This window comes from Chelonia mydas, unplaced genomic scaffold (assembly GCF_015237465.2).
Source record: "Chelonia mydas isolate rCheMyd1 unplaced genomic scaffold, rCheMyd1.pri.v2 scaffold_45_arrow_ctg1, whole genome shotgun sequence".
In the NCBI taxonomy this organism is placed as follows: Eukaryota; Metazoa; Chordata; order Testudines; family Cheloniidae; genus Chelonia; species Chelonia mydas.
This window is the reverse complement of record NW_025111267.1, coordinates 89,483-101,801: the sequence shown is the minus strand read 5'-3', so window position 1 is coordinate 101,801 and position 12,319 is coordinate 89,483. Positions and strand designations below refer to the sequence as shown.

The window sequence follows — 12,319 nt, the reverse complement described above, 5'->3', positions numbered from 1 at the left end:
TGAAGGTAAGAGGGCAAGGAAAAAGAGAAGAGCGGCTAATCCTATAGGAAACGGGGAAGAGTCAATGGAGACTACACCAACTATGAGCCCCAGGAGGATACGGGATAGATTGCAGAGGATTGCAAGGGAGAATAGGAATGGAAAGAACTTGCAGCCAGAGGGAACAGGGGATAGACTGGAGAATAGCACTGTCACCAGGAAAAGGCAGCTCTATGTGATCAGGGACTCTTTACTGAGAAGAATAGACAGGCCTGTAACCAGAGCTGATCCAGAGAATAGAAGGGTGTGCTGTCTTCCAGGTTCTAAGATATGGGATGTAGACCTGAGGTTGAAAAGGATCCTAAAGGGAGCGGGAAAGAATCCCCTAATTATCCTTCATTTGGGAACAAATGATACAGCTACATTCTCGCTGGAAAGTATTAAGGGAGACTATGCTAGGCTGGGGAAGACGCTGAAGGAAATTGAGGCTCAGGTGATCTTTAGTGGGATTCTGCCTGTTCCTACAGAAGGGCAACAAAGGTGTGACAAGACTGTGACTATCAACAGATGGCTTAGGCAGTGGTGCTATAAGGAGGGCTTTGGGATGTGTGGCCAGTGGGAGGCATTCATGGACAGAGGAGAGTTCTCTCGGGATGGACTTCATCTGAGTAGGGAAGGAAATAGACTTCTAGGATGGAGGCTGGCACAGCTGATTAAGAGAGCTTTAAACTAGGAATTTGGGGGAGATGGTTGGGAGATGTCCAGGTAATCTCCAAACTGGATTTTAGCATTGAGAGGGAAGAAAACGAAGTAAGAAAGGATACAGCCGTGGGTAAGAGAATGGATATAAGGAGGAAGGGCAGTGTGAATACCAGTCTAATAGGTTATACTGGCTGTAGAATGACCGTGCCTAATCAGGTATAGAATGTGAGCGAGGCCAAACAGCAAAAATTAAGATGTTTGTACACCAATGAGAGGAGCCTAGGTAACAAAATGGAGGAACTAGAGCTACTGGTGCAGGAAGTGAAACCAGATATTATAGGGTAACAAAAACATGGTGGAATAGTAGTCATGACTGGACTACGGGTATTGAAGGGTATGTGCTGTTTAGGAAAGACAGAAATAAAGGCAAAGGTGGTGGAGTAGCATTGTATATCAATGATGAGGTAGAATGTAAAGAAATAAGAAGCGATGGAATGGAGAAGACAGAGTCCATCTGGGCAAAAATTACATTGGGGAAGAAAACTACTGGAGCCTCCCCTGTGATAGTGCTTGGGGTGTGCTATACACCGCCGGGATCTAATTTGGATATGGATAGAGCCCTCTTTAATGTTTTTAATGAAGTAAATACTGATGGAAACTGCGTGATCATGGGAGACTTTAACTTCCCAGATATAGACTGGAGGACAAGTGCTAGTAATAATAATAGGGCTCAGAGTTTCCTAGATGCGATAGCTGATGGATTCCTTCAGCAAGTAGTTGCTGCACCGACTAGAGGGGATGCCATTTTAGATTTGGTTTTGGTGAGTTGTGAGGACCTCATAGAAGGAATGGTTGTAGGGGACAATCTTGGTTCAAGTGATCATGAGCTAATTCAGTTCAAACTGAAAGGAAGGATTAACAAAAATAAATCTGCAACCAGGGTTTTTGATTTCAAAAGGGCTGACTTTCAAAAATTAAGGAAATTAGTTAAAGAAGTGGATTGGACTGAAGAACGTATGGATCTAAAGGCAGAGGAGGCCTGGGATTACTTTAAATCAAAGCTGCAGAAGCTGTCGGAAGCCTGCATCCCAAGAAAGGGAAAAAAATTCATAAGCAGGACTTGTAGACCAAGCTAGATGAGCAAGCATCTCAGAGAGGTGATTAAGAAAAAGCAGAAAGCATACAGGGAGTGGAAGATGGGAGGGATCAGCAAGGAAAGCTACCTTATTGAGGTCAGAACATGTCGGGATAAAGTGAGAAAGGCGAAAAGTCAAGTAGAGTTGGACCTTGCAAAGGGAATTAAAACCAACAGTAAAAGGTTCTATAGCCATATAAATAAGAAGACAACGAAGAAAGAAGAAGTGGGCCCGCTAAACACTGAGGATGGAGTGGAGGTTAAGGATAATCTAGGCACGGGCCAATAACTAAACAAATACTTTGCCTCAGTCTTTAATAAGGCTAAAGAGGATCTTAGGGATAACGGTAGCATGACAAGTGGGAATGAGGACATGGAGGAAGATATTACCATATCTGAGGTCGAAGCAAAACTTGAACAGCTTAATAGGACTAAATCGGAGGGCCCAGATAATCTGCATCCAAGAATATTAAAGGATCTGGCACATGAAATGGCAAGCCCATTAGCAAGAATGTTTAATGAATCTGTAAACTCAGGGGTTGTACCGCATGACTGGAGAATTGCTAACATAGTTCCTATGTTTAAGAAAGGGAAAAAAAAGTGATCCGGGTAACTACAGGCCTACTAGTTTGACATCTGTAGTATGCAAGGTCTTGGAAAAAAATGTGAAGGAGAAAGTAGTTAAGGACATTGAGGTCAATGGTAAATGGGACAAAATACAACATGGTTTTACAAAAGGTAGATCGTGCCAAACCAACCTGATCTCCTTCTTTGAGAAAGTAACAGATTTTTTAGACAAAGGAAACACAGTGGATCTAATTTACTTACATTTCAGTAAGGCGTCTGATACCGTGCCACGTGGGGAATTATTAGTTAAATTGTGGATCAATATGACAATTGAAAGGTGGGTAAGGAAATGGTTAACAGGGAGACTACAGCAGGTCCTACTGAAAGGTGAACTGTCAGGCTGGAGGGAGGTTACCAGTGGAGTTCCTCAGGGATCAGTTTTGGGACCAATCTTATTTAATCTTTTTATTACTGACCTCGGCACAAAAAGTGTGTACAAAAAGAGTGTACTAATAAAGTTTACAGATGATACAAAGCTGAGAGGTATTACCAATTGAGAGAGAGACTGGGATATCATACAGGAAGATTTGGATGACCTTCTAAATTGGAGTAATAGTAATAGGATGAAATTTAACAGTGAGACGTGTAAGGTTATGCATTTAGGGATTAATAACAAGAATTTTAGTTATAAGCTGGGGACGCATCAATTAGAAGTAAAGGAGGAGGAGAAGGACCTTGGAGTGTTGGTTGACCACAGGATGACTATGAGCCGCCAATGTGATACGGCCATGAAAAAAGCTAATGCGGTCTTGGGATGCATCAGGCGAGGTATTTCCAGTAGAAATAAGGAGGTGTTAGTACCGTTATACAAGGCAGTGGTGAGACCTCACCTGGAATACTGTGTGCAGTTCTGGTCTCCCATGTTTAAGAAGGATGAATTCAAACTGGAACAGGTACAGAGAAGGGCTACTAGGATGATCCGAGGAATGGAAAACCTGTCCTGTGAAAGGAGGCTCAAGGAGCTTGGCTTTTTTAGCCTAACTAAAAGAAGGTTGAGGGGAGATATGATTGCTGTCTATAAATATATCAGAGGGATAAATACTGGAGAGAGAGATGAATTATTTAAGCTCAGTAGCAATGTGGACACAAGAACAAATGGATATAAACTGGTCATCGGGAAGTTTAGACTTGAAATTAGATGAAGGTTTCTAACCATCAGAGGAGTGAAGTTTTGGAATAGCCTTCCAAGGGAAGCAGTAGGGGCAAAAGACCTATCTGGCTTTAAGATTAAACTCGATAAGTTTGTGCAGGAGATGATATGATGGAATAACATGATTTTGGCAATTAATTGACCTTTAAATATTCATGGTAAATAGGCCCATTGGCCTGTGACGGGATGTTAGATGGGGTGGGATCTGAGTTACTACAGAGAATTCTTTCCTGGGTATCTGGCTGGTGAATCTTCCCCATATGCTCAGGGTTCAGCTGATCGCCATATTTGGGGTCAGGAAGGAATTTTCCTCCAGGGCAGATTGGAAGAGGCCCTGGAGGTTTTTCGCCTTCCTCTCTAGCATGGGACATGGGTCACTTGCTGGAGGATGCTCTGCTCCTTGAAGTCTTTAAACCACAATTTGAGGACTTGAATAGCTCGGACATAGGTGAGAGGTTTATCGCAGGAGTGGGTGGGTGAGATTCTGTGGCCTGCGTTGTGCAGGAGGTCAGACTAGATGATCATAATGGTCCCTTCTGACCTTAATATCTATGAATCTATGAATCTTTGAGAACTCATCGAGGACAGGTGACGTCCCAGAGGACTGGAGAAGGGCAAGTACCTATCTATAAAGACTGGAATAAAGAGGACCCTGTCAGTTTAACTTCAATACCCAAAAGATACTGGAACAAATTATTAAACAATCAATTTATAAGCACCTACAGTATAATAGAGTTGTAAGGAAGAGCCAGCATGGATTTGTCTAAAACAAATCATGCCATACCAACCTAATTTCCTTCTTTCATGGGGTTACTGGCCTCCTGGGTAGGGCTGAAGTAGTAGACGGGAGATATCTTAATTTTAGTTAGGCTTTTGATATAGTGGCACACGGCATTCTCATAAACAAATTCAAGAAATGTGGTCTATATGAAATTTCTATAAGGTGGGTGCACAACTGGTTGAATAACTGTACTCAAACAGTAGTCATCAGTGGTTTGCTGTCAAACTGGGAATGTTTATCTAGTGGGGTGCCATGGGGTAAGTCCTGGGTCTGGTACTATTCAATATTTTCATTAATGACTTGGATAATGGAATGGAAAGAATGCTTATAAAATGTGCAGGTGACCCAAGCTGGGAGGGATCAAAAGCACTTGGAGGACAGGATTAGAATTCAATATGACCTTGACAAGTTGCAGAGCAGGTTTGAAAACAAGATGAAATTCAATAAAGAAACGGGCAAAGTACTACACTTAGGAATGGAAAGTCAAATGCACAACTTCAAAAGGGGGAATAACTGTATTCGGTGGTAGTACTGCTGAAAAAGATCTGGGGTAACTGTAGATCACAAATTGAATATGATTTAACAGTTGGATGCAATTTTGGAAATGCTAATATCATTCTGGTGTGTATTAACAGGAATGTCCTATGTAAGACAGAGGATGTAACTGTCCTGATCTAGGGGGCACTGGTGAGGCCTCAGCTGGAGTACTGTGTCCAATTCTGGGTGCCACACTCTAGAAACGATATTGAAAAAAATTGGAGATGGTCCAGAGGAGAGCAACAAAAATGATAAAAGGTTTAGAAAACCTGACCTATGAGGAGAAGTTAAAAAAACTCGGCATGTTTAGTCTTCAGAAAAGAAGACTTGGGGGGACATGATATCAGTCTTCAAATAGACTAAGTGCTGTTATACAGAGAACCAGGGTGACTTTTTCTTCCTGTCCACTGAAGGTAGGACAAAAAGTAATGGTCTCAACCTGCAGCAAGGGAGATTTATGTTAGATATTAGGAGAAACATCCTAACTAGAAGGGTAGTTTACGTTCGTTCTAGAATAGGCTGCCAAGGGAGGTTGTAGAATCCACATCACTGGAGGTTTTTAAGAACAGGGTGGATAAACTTCTGTCTAGATTTAACTGGCCCTGGCACAGTGCAGGGGGCTGAACTTGATAACCTCTCAAGGTCTCTTCCAGCCCCACATTTCTATGATTCTTTGAAGATACTTCACTCTTCTCTGCCTCAGTTTCCCATCTGTGAAATGTGGATTATGATGTAAGTACTTTGAGAGCTACTCATGAAAAACTCTATAGAAAAACTAGGTCTTTAGATTATTAGTCATAGCTGCAAACCTAGGTGAGAACTACAACTGTTTAGAAAAACCATTGACTCCTACCAACAAACATTTCTCTTTCAGTTTAAAAACCTAGGAAATTAAATGGCAAAAATCTTTGTTAATGCAGAGTTAATGCACACACACTCCCACTCTGCCTGTTCGCTGTAATAGTCAGGCACTATCTGCACTTTCCCTATGCTCAAACACTGAGCCTCCCCCTGAGAGCATACCACACTTGCAAAATATAACAACCACCCTTTTACAGCCCATTTACACATCAACACAAGATATCACCTAAACATATACTTTCTCCCACCCATCATTAAATCCACACACAACTCTCATGTCCCAACTCACTACTGACAGTACCCATGGCAAGATGAACCCAGTGCCCTGCTCCTGACACAGCCTACACAAATGATGCCGACTGCAACCTCAAGGTCCATATACACATCTTTCCTTTGATAACACACAAGCGAGCACTCAAGCCCAGATCTCCTCGTATCACATTCACGGCTCTCTGATGCTCCTCAAACTAATCCCCAGATCTCCTCATATTGCACCCACAGTTCTCCAAGCTGCTCCAGTGTATTCCTCCACCATTCAGTACAGCCACACCTAATGCAGTGACTGCAGCTGGAGAGCAGATACGCTCCGTGGTTATTGCCAGCTCCAGGAGGATCCCTTGATGAAGAGCTGCTTGGGGCTTCAATTGGTGGCACTGAAACAGAAACTCTAAGAATTGTGAACTGCCTCAGTCAACTCAACAGTGCTCTATCTGGGGCTTTGATGACAATTAAAAAAGCAAACATTGGTGACTATCTCCCTGCCCAAAGTTGTAGAGCTGTTCTGAGATTGTGGGTAAAATTGGGGATTCAGAGCAGACTGAGTAGAATTAAATGGTAAAAAACCATCATTAATGCAGAGTTAAGGTTGCCCAATGATACCCTGGGTGCCTTTAGAATGTTGATCTCAGTAGGGGAGGGTCCCCCAAGTACAGGACACAATCTCACAAGGTGTTGAGGGGATCCTGTGAGAGGCTGAGCACCCTCAGCTGCCACTCCTGGATCAGACCCAAAGTGAGTCAAACACACCAATGAAGGGATAAAGGAGGGAAGGGGCATGGAGAGGTGAAAGCTCTATTATCACTAGAAGCTCACACCAAGAAATTTGTAGGAATGAGCACCATGGGGCTGAGGTCTCCCTCTCTCCCCGCCACCAACCATATACTACGTGGCTGGTTTTTGAGTAGCCTGACTAGTTTTTCTTTAGCCTTGCCAGTTGCTGGTCCAAAGGTGTTATTGGCTGGGGGAGGGGGAGGGGTTAGTGTTGCCAGGATTTCTAAGCTGTGCACAAATGCTCCTGGGCATGCAGTGATCTCGGAACTCCAGCTATGCGTGTCACAGCTGGAAACACACAATGGCCTCCCGGCTGGCACACTCATCCTGAGCTGCATGTGTGCAGTGTGCCAAGGCAGACACCAGTCAATGGGAGAGCAGAGCCACACTCCCAACCACAAATCCCACCAAACCTGTCTTCACTTTCTGAGCACTGAGCCCCTCCCCATGTTTGCCCCCAACCCTGGGACTCGGTCCTGCCCACAGACCAGCCTCGCCTCTTCTGGGACCTGGCCCTGCCCACAGACAGGCCAGTTTTTCTGTGCCTTAGAGGTGGCAACCCCACCCTATACAGAAAGACAGCCCCCCTCCAATCCTGGCTTCTCCTCTCCAGGACTTCAAATTTCAGAAAAAGACCTCTCTGTTTTCCATTTCCCCCAGCCCATCCTAACACCCAACCTGGCAGTATGACCACGGCCGGCGAGCCACCCAGATCTCCTCATGGACACATGGACAGGCTATCCAGCTGGCTGCCGTGGACTGGGCTTTCGGCCAATGGTGTGTTCCACAGGCAGGCTAGTGGACAGTGCAGATCCTCTCCAGGCTCTGCCGTTAGCGGTGATGTTGGGAAAGGCACCTCGCTAGCTGGCCCCACCCTTCCTTTAGCTCATCCATTTAAGTTTGTGTCCTGACAAGACCCCGGCCCTGACAAGAAGGCGACCTTTTTTACCCATATAAAAAGATCCCAGGAATGTCACTCTGTCTGTTAGTCACTCTGAAGCCTAGGATGTGTGCTGAGTCAGTATGAAATGTTGGGACAAGCTACAAGCCTGGCTGAGAGCTCCTCTGCTTCAGAATATCACCAGGTTCAGTCATCACTGAGATTCATGGTCACTTACCATCTAACTTTTAAGTTATAAGCCATTTTTAACTCTCAGAGTTTCCCTAATTCCAAATGGTGCCATCTCCTGTTGCTGTCACTGGGCCTGAAGCCAACGAGATGCCTCCTTCTGCCTACAGTCGGTTGGCATGTGGGAGTGAGCCCACCCTGAGTAAAGTTGGCTGCCACCTTCCACTGTTTTCAATGAGACGGAAGCCCACAGGAAACATGGCTGCCCTTGTATGGCTGAGGGGGATGGACAGGGCCCAGGGGCAGTAGAAACCCTGTGAAAGGAGGGTGGGGAGAGTGCGGGGAGCAGGGAACAGGGAGGGGAGGGGCAGGAGGCAGATTTAGGGGTTTCAACAGAATGGCATGGAGAAGGATGTGGGGCAAGAGAAAGGCTGGGGGGCAGAGGGACATGGGGTCGGGTCAGCTGGAGGTGGAGGTGGAAGGGAGGTTGAGAGGGACGTAGGGGGATGAGAAGTTCAGGGAGGCTGAGGCGGCTGCAGAAAACAGCAATGGGGGTGAGAGATGAAGGGGATTAGGTGGCAGATCCCCAGCCTCGAGTTGGTGGTGGAGGTGGGGTGTCCCCTCCAAGCAGTCGGGGAAGGCAGTCTTGCCGTGTTTCCAGATCTCGCAAGCTGATTGGGAGTCATGGGATTTTGCTGCCTACAAAAACATCAGAGGAGCTGCTGTGATGACACAAGAAGCTCCTCTAATACGCCAGTTTTCAGGGCTGGACCAAGCTCTGTGCGAGAGCTTCAGGGCTGAGGACACAGACCTGCCATGCCACTTAGCCCTGCCTTCATGTATGTCCCTAGAGCAGAGAGAGGGTCCCGGGGCAGCAAGAGGCAAGGGAGGGTGAAGTTGGTAAACTGTTCCAGCTGGGAACCAGGCAGAAGACAAACCCGCTTGGCCCTGGAGGCGGGGGAATGGGGTGTCAGTGATGTAGCTGGGTTCTAGGTGGTGTCCCACGGCAGCAGGAGGCAGGGAAGTCTTGCAATGAGTGAAGAGGGAGGTGGTGAGAAGGGGTGAGAAGAGGGCAAGTGCAGTCTCCAGCTGAGCAGCCAGGGAGAGGGGTGTTTTGTGTGTGCATTACAAGGTTGACTTTCCAACCTGAAATTATCACACACACACTGGCAGGGGAATAGAGGGCAGGTAAAAAGTCCAAAGGCAGACCAGGGTGACAGCTTACTTTAGCAATAAATACAGTATTGGTACAGTGATAGACTCAGCTTGGTGAAAGGCACCTTGGTAATAAGTAAGTCTCATTTTCAAGTCAGAGAGAGCTGTCAGGCGCTCAAGTTGTCGAGCATTTTTCTTTCAATTAATGTCTTCCTCAGAATGAAAATGGCTGCATGCTTTCAACAAAAATGAAATGGGTGGTTCAAAATTCTGTGTAAACATTAACCGTCCTAAGTAATTTAAAAAACAACTGGGAGGGAGGTGGATATATCTGAGACAGATGATATGAGACAAAGCAGTGACATGTGCGTACATTGCAATTTGACAATGTACATGTTTTGCTTTCATATTCTTTCTCTGTTTTTTGCTTAATATTTTCTTCCAGCAGTCACTGTTGCTTCACAGGACTTTACAAATTACACCCGTGCAATAGCACAGGCTTCCAGCTAGTCTCTAACAATCAGATCTGCATGAATGGGTGGCACAAAGCCAACCCCCGTTGCAGGGCAATAACATAAAAGTGGCCACAACTGCTCCAATTCCATCAAGAAAGTTTTAAAATAATAAAACCTGTCCCCTACATAGCACTATGTATTCAAGTGCCTGAAAGCACTTTGCAAACACAAATGAAGTTAAGCCTCACAGCCACTATCTGAGCTAGGAAATTAGGAAATCACAAATGGGGAAACTGAGGCACAAGGCATTATTGAATACAAAACCAGAACTGGAAATAAAACCCCTGTTTCCCGGTGTCTGGTTCTGTGCTCTGACCACTAGACCCTTCCCCTTCCCCTTACAGATGTATCTGAGTAGGGAGGAGAGTGCTCAGCAGTGGAGAACATGCATCCCTAGTGGAGGATAAGGAAAATCAGAGCTCTTCTGGGACCCTATCCTTGTATCAGGAGAAAGGTAAATAGAACTGTCCCCATTTACTGGAGACACTTGAAATAGAGAGGAATATGAGCGAGATAATGGGGTTTCCCACTATCTCTTCTTGGCTCCCCCTGGGTGGTGGGAAAGTGGAGCCATCCTTTGTAGCAGACAGGAATCCTTTGGAGCAACTTGGAAACACGCAAAGTTTTCTGGGATGTGGGTTCATGTGAGGCATATTGGATGTGGGAGAAAAGAGACTGAGTGGCTCAGCTGTAGGGTCCGTGTTAGTGGTTCACCAGTTTGAATTCTTACCTGAGCACAATACGCCGACATCATTTGCGTGGGAGCATGTGTGGTTGGGACGGGACATCCTGGGACATTTCTGAAGGAGAGACTCATTCCCCACACACTGAAACTCTTCCTTCCAGATCAGATCATGTCCTTCTCCGAAGTGAGCTGCTCCCAAGGTGGCTACAGCCTGTCCACACCCTAATTCATTGCAGATAACAGAAGCGGTGTTGAAATCCAAGTGTGAATCACAGACTGTCTCCCACATTTTTCCATGTTTGACTTCAACACGTCCTGAGCAGGCAGTGTCCCCTCCAATCAGACGGACCTCGATGAGACCTAGAGAGTCAATGCATCCATCAATCAGTGTTGGTTATTTTGACATCCCATAACCTTCCCCAGGCCTTCCTGGGGATGAAATGAAGGGAACCTTCTTCTCTCAACAGCAAAGACATTGTTAAATAAGTGGGAGCCCTTTACTCCATATGCCAGTTCCTGTTGTTACCAGTCAGCTCTGTGTTCCTGGGGAACCAGGGCTCAGTACCCAGCCTGTCTGACTCATGAAAGACCTTCCCCCGCAGCCTCTGCTTGAACCAAAACCGATCAGAAGAAAGACTTACAAAAAGCAATGAAAAGGCAGTGGGAGACACACCTAAACCCCTGGGACAAGGGTGACAGGATTAAGGAAACTCCCCTAGCCTCATTTGCATGGAAGATGGGACAGGGAGGCATCTCTATTACCATACAGAATGGAGAACAGAGATTCCAAGGCAAGAGCCACACGGAACTCTGGGACCTGAAAAGCAGGGAAGCATTGCATGATGGGGGATCTCTGCTCCAGATGTTAATGAACCCACACCTGCACACACCCAGCTCAGTAGTTATCAGACCAATTCTAATAATAAATCCGCTCTTGGTATCCAAAATACTGAAGCTCCCTAATTGCATTGTGAGCTCCCTCCAAGGAACACCGCCCACAGCCAGGAATGAGCAGTTCCTACTGCCTAGCCTGAACACAACAACTTTGGTATATTCCCTTGAGCCATCAGTTTGCCCATAAACACAAGTGACACAACTAGTACATTGATAGAATTACAGAACCTTCCCCCCCTCAAAGAGTAGCCCTAATAAATGAATGTACCCCAAAGTAATGGGCAAATCTGGTAACAACACTGTGTTCCAGTGATGAGAGAGAGTTTGAATAAAAGGGCAATGTGTGACACTGCTGGGGGGTGGGAGTAGCCAACAAAGTAATTCTCAGTAGTGAACAGATAGACACAAAGCAGAATGTGCAGGTGGGACTGATGAGTGTTTACATGGTCTAAGTACATCCTCAGCTGGAATATTTTATTTCTGTCACTTCATTACAGGAAGGCTATTGAAAAACTGGCAAAAGTTCAAAGAAAGGAAACTATTCAATGATGAAGCCTGGAGGCTTGAAAGAGGCTCAATCTGTGAGACTGGGGAGTAAAGGAGAATTAAGGGGCAAGGAATAGCAAGTGTCTCCACAGAGCTGAGAACAAGGAGGGGAGGAGCTTCATAATTCATATTATCTGAAAATACTAAAATAATGGCTGAGAGTGCAGAAGGGAAAAGCAAAAAGAAAAGAGGAGGAATAATTCCCCAGCAGTGGAAGAAGTAGAGAGTGGGATAGACACAAAGGGGAAGTGATCGAGTCACTGTGATTGAAGATAGTCTAGAACAGACTAGATACAATACTAGTGGGAAGGAAGCAGGGGAATGTTCTGCATGATGCCAGAAAACAGAGCTGCTCCAACTGCTTGGAATTAGGATCTCACGTGTCGGCCTCACGCCAACAGAGCCTGACACATGGAAGGCCGGTTCCAGTGTGAAGCCCTTCTCAATTACCCTTATGGCTTGTCTATAGGGGATGTTACCTCATATTAACTGTAATTAGCTCGCCTTAAATACCTTGTGTCCACATGAACCCTGTTCTCAGAGCAATTTATTTGGCATCTTAGGTTGCCGTAACTAATCCTCATTGGAGAAGGAGTAGCTCCACTTCACAATCAGTTTGTTCACTGTAAGATT

The 12,319-nt window shown here is 45.5% G+C and overlaps 1 pseudogene; it reads right to left on the bottom strand.

The window, feature by feature from the left end:
- The window catches only part of LOC102946063, a 64,269-nt pseudogene that overhangs the window by 34,053 nt on the left and 17,897 nt on the right, over positions 1–12,319 (bottom strand).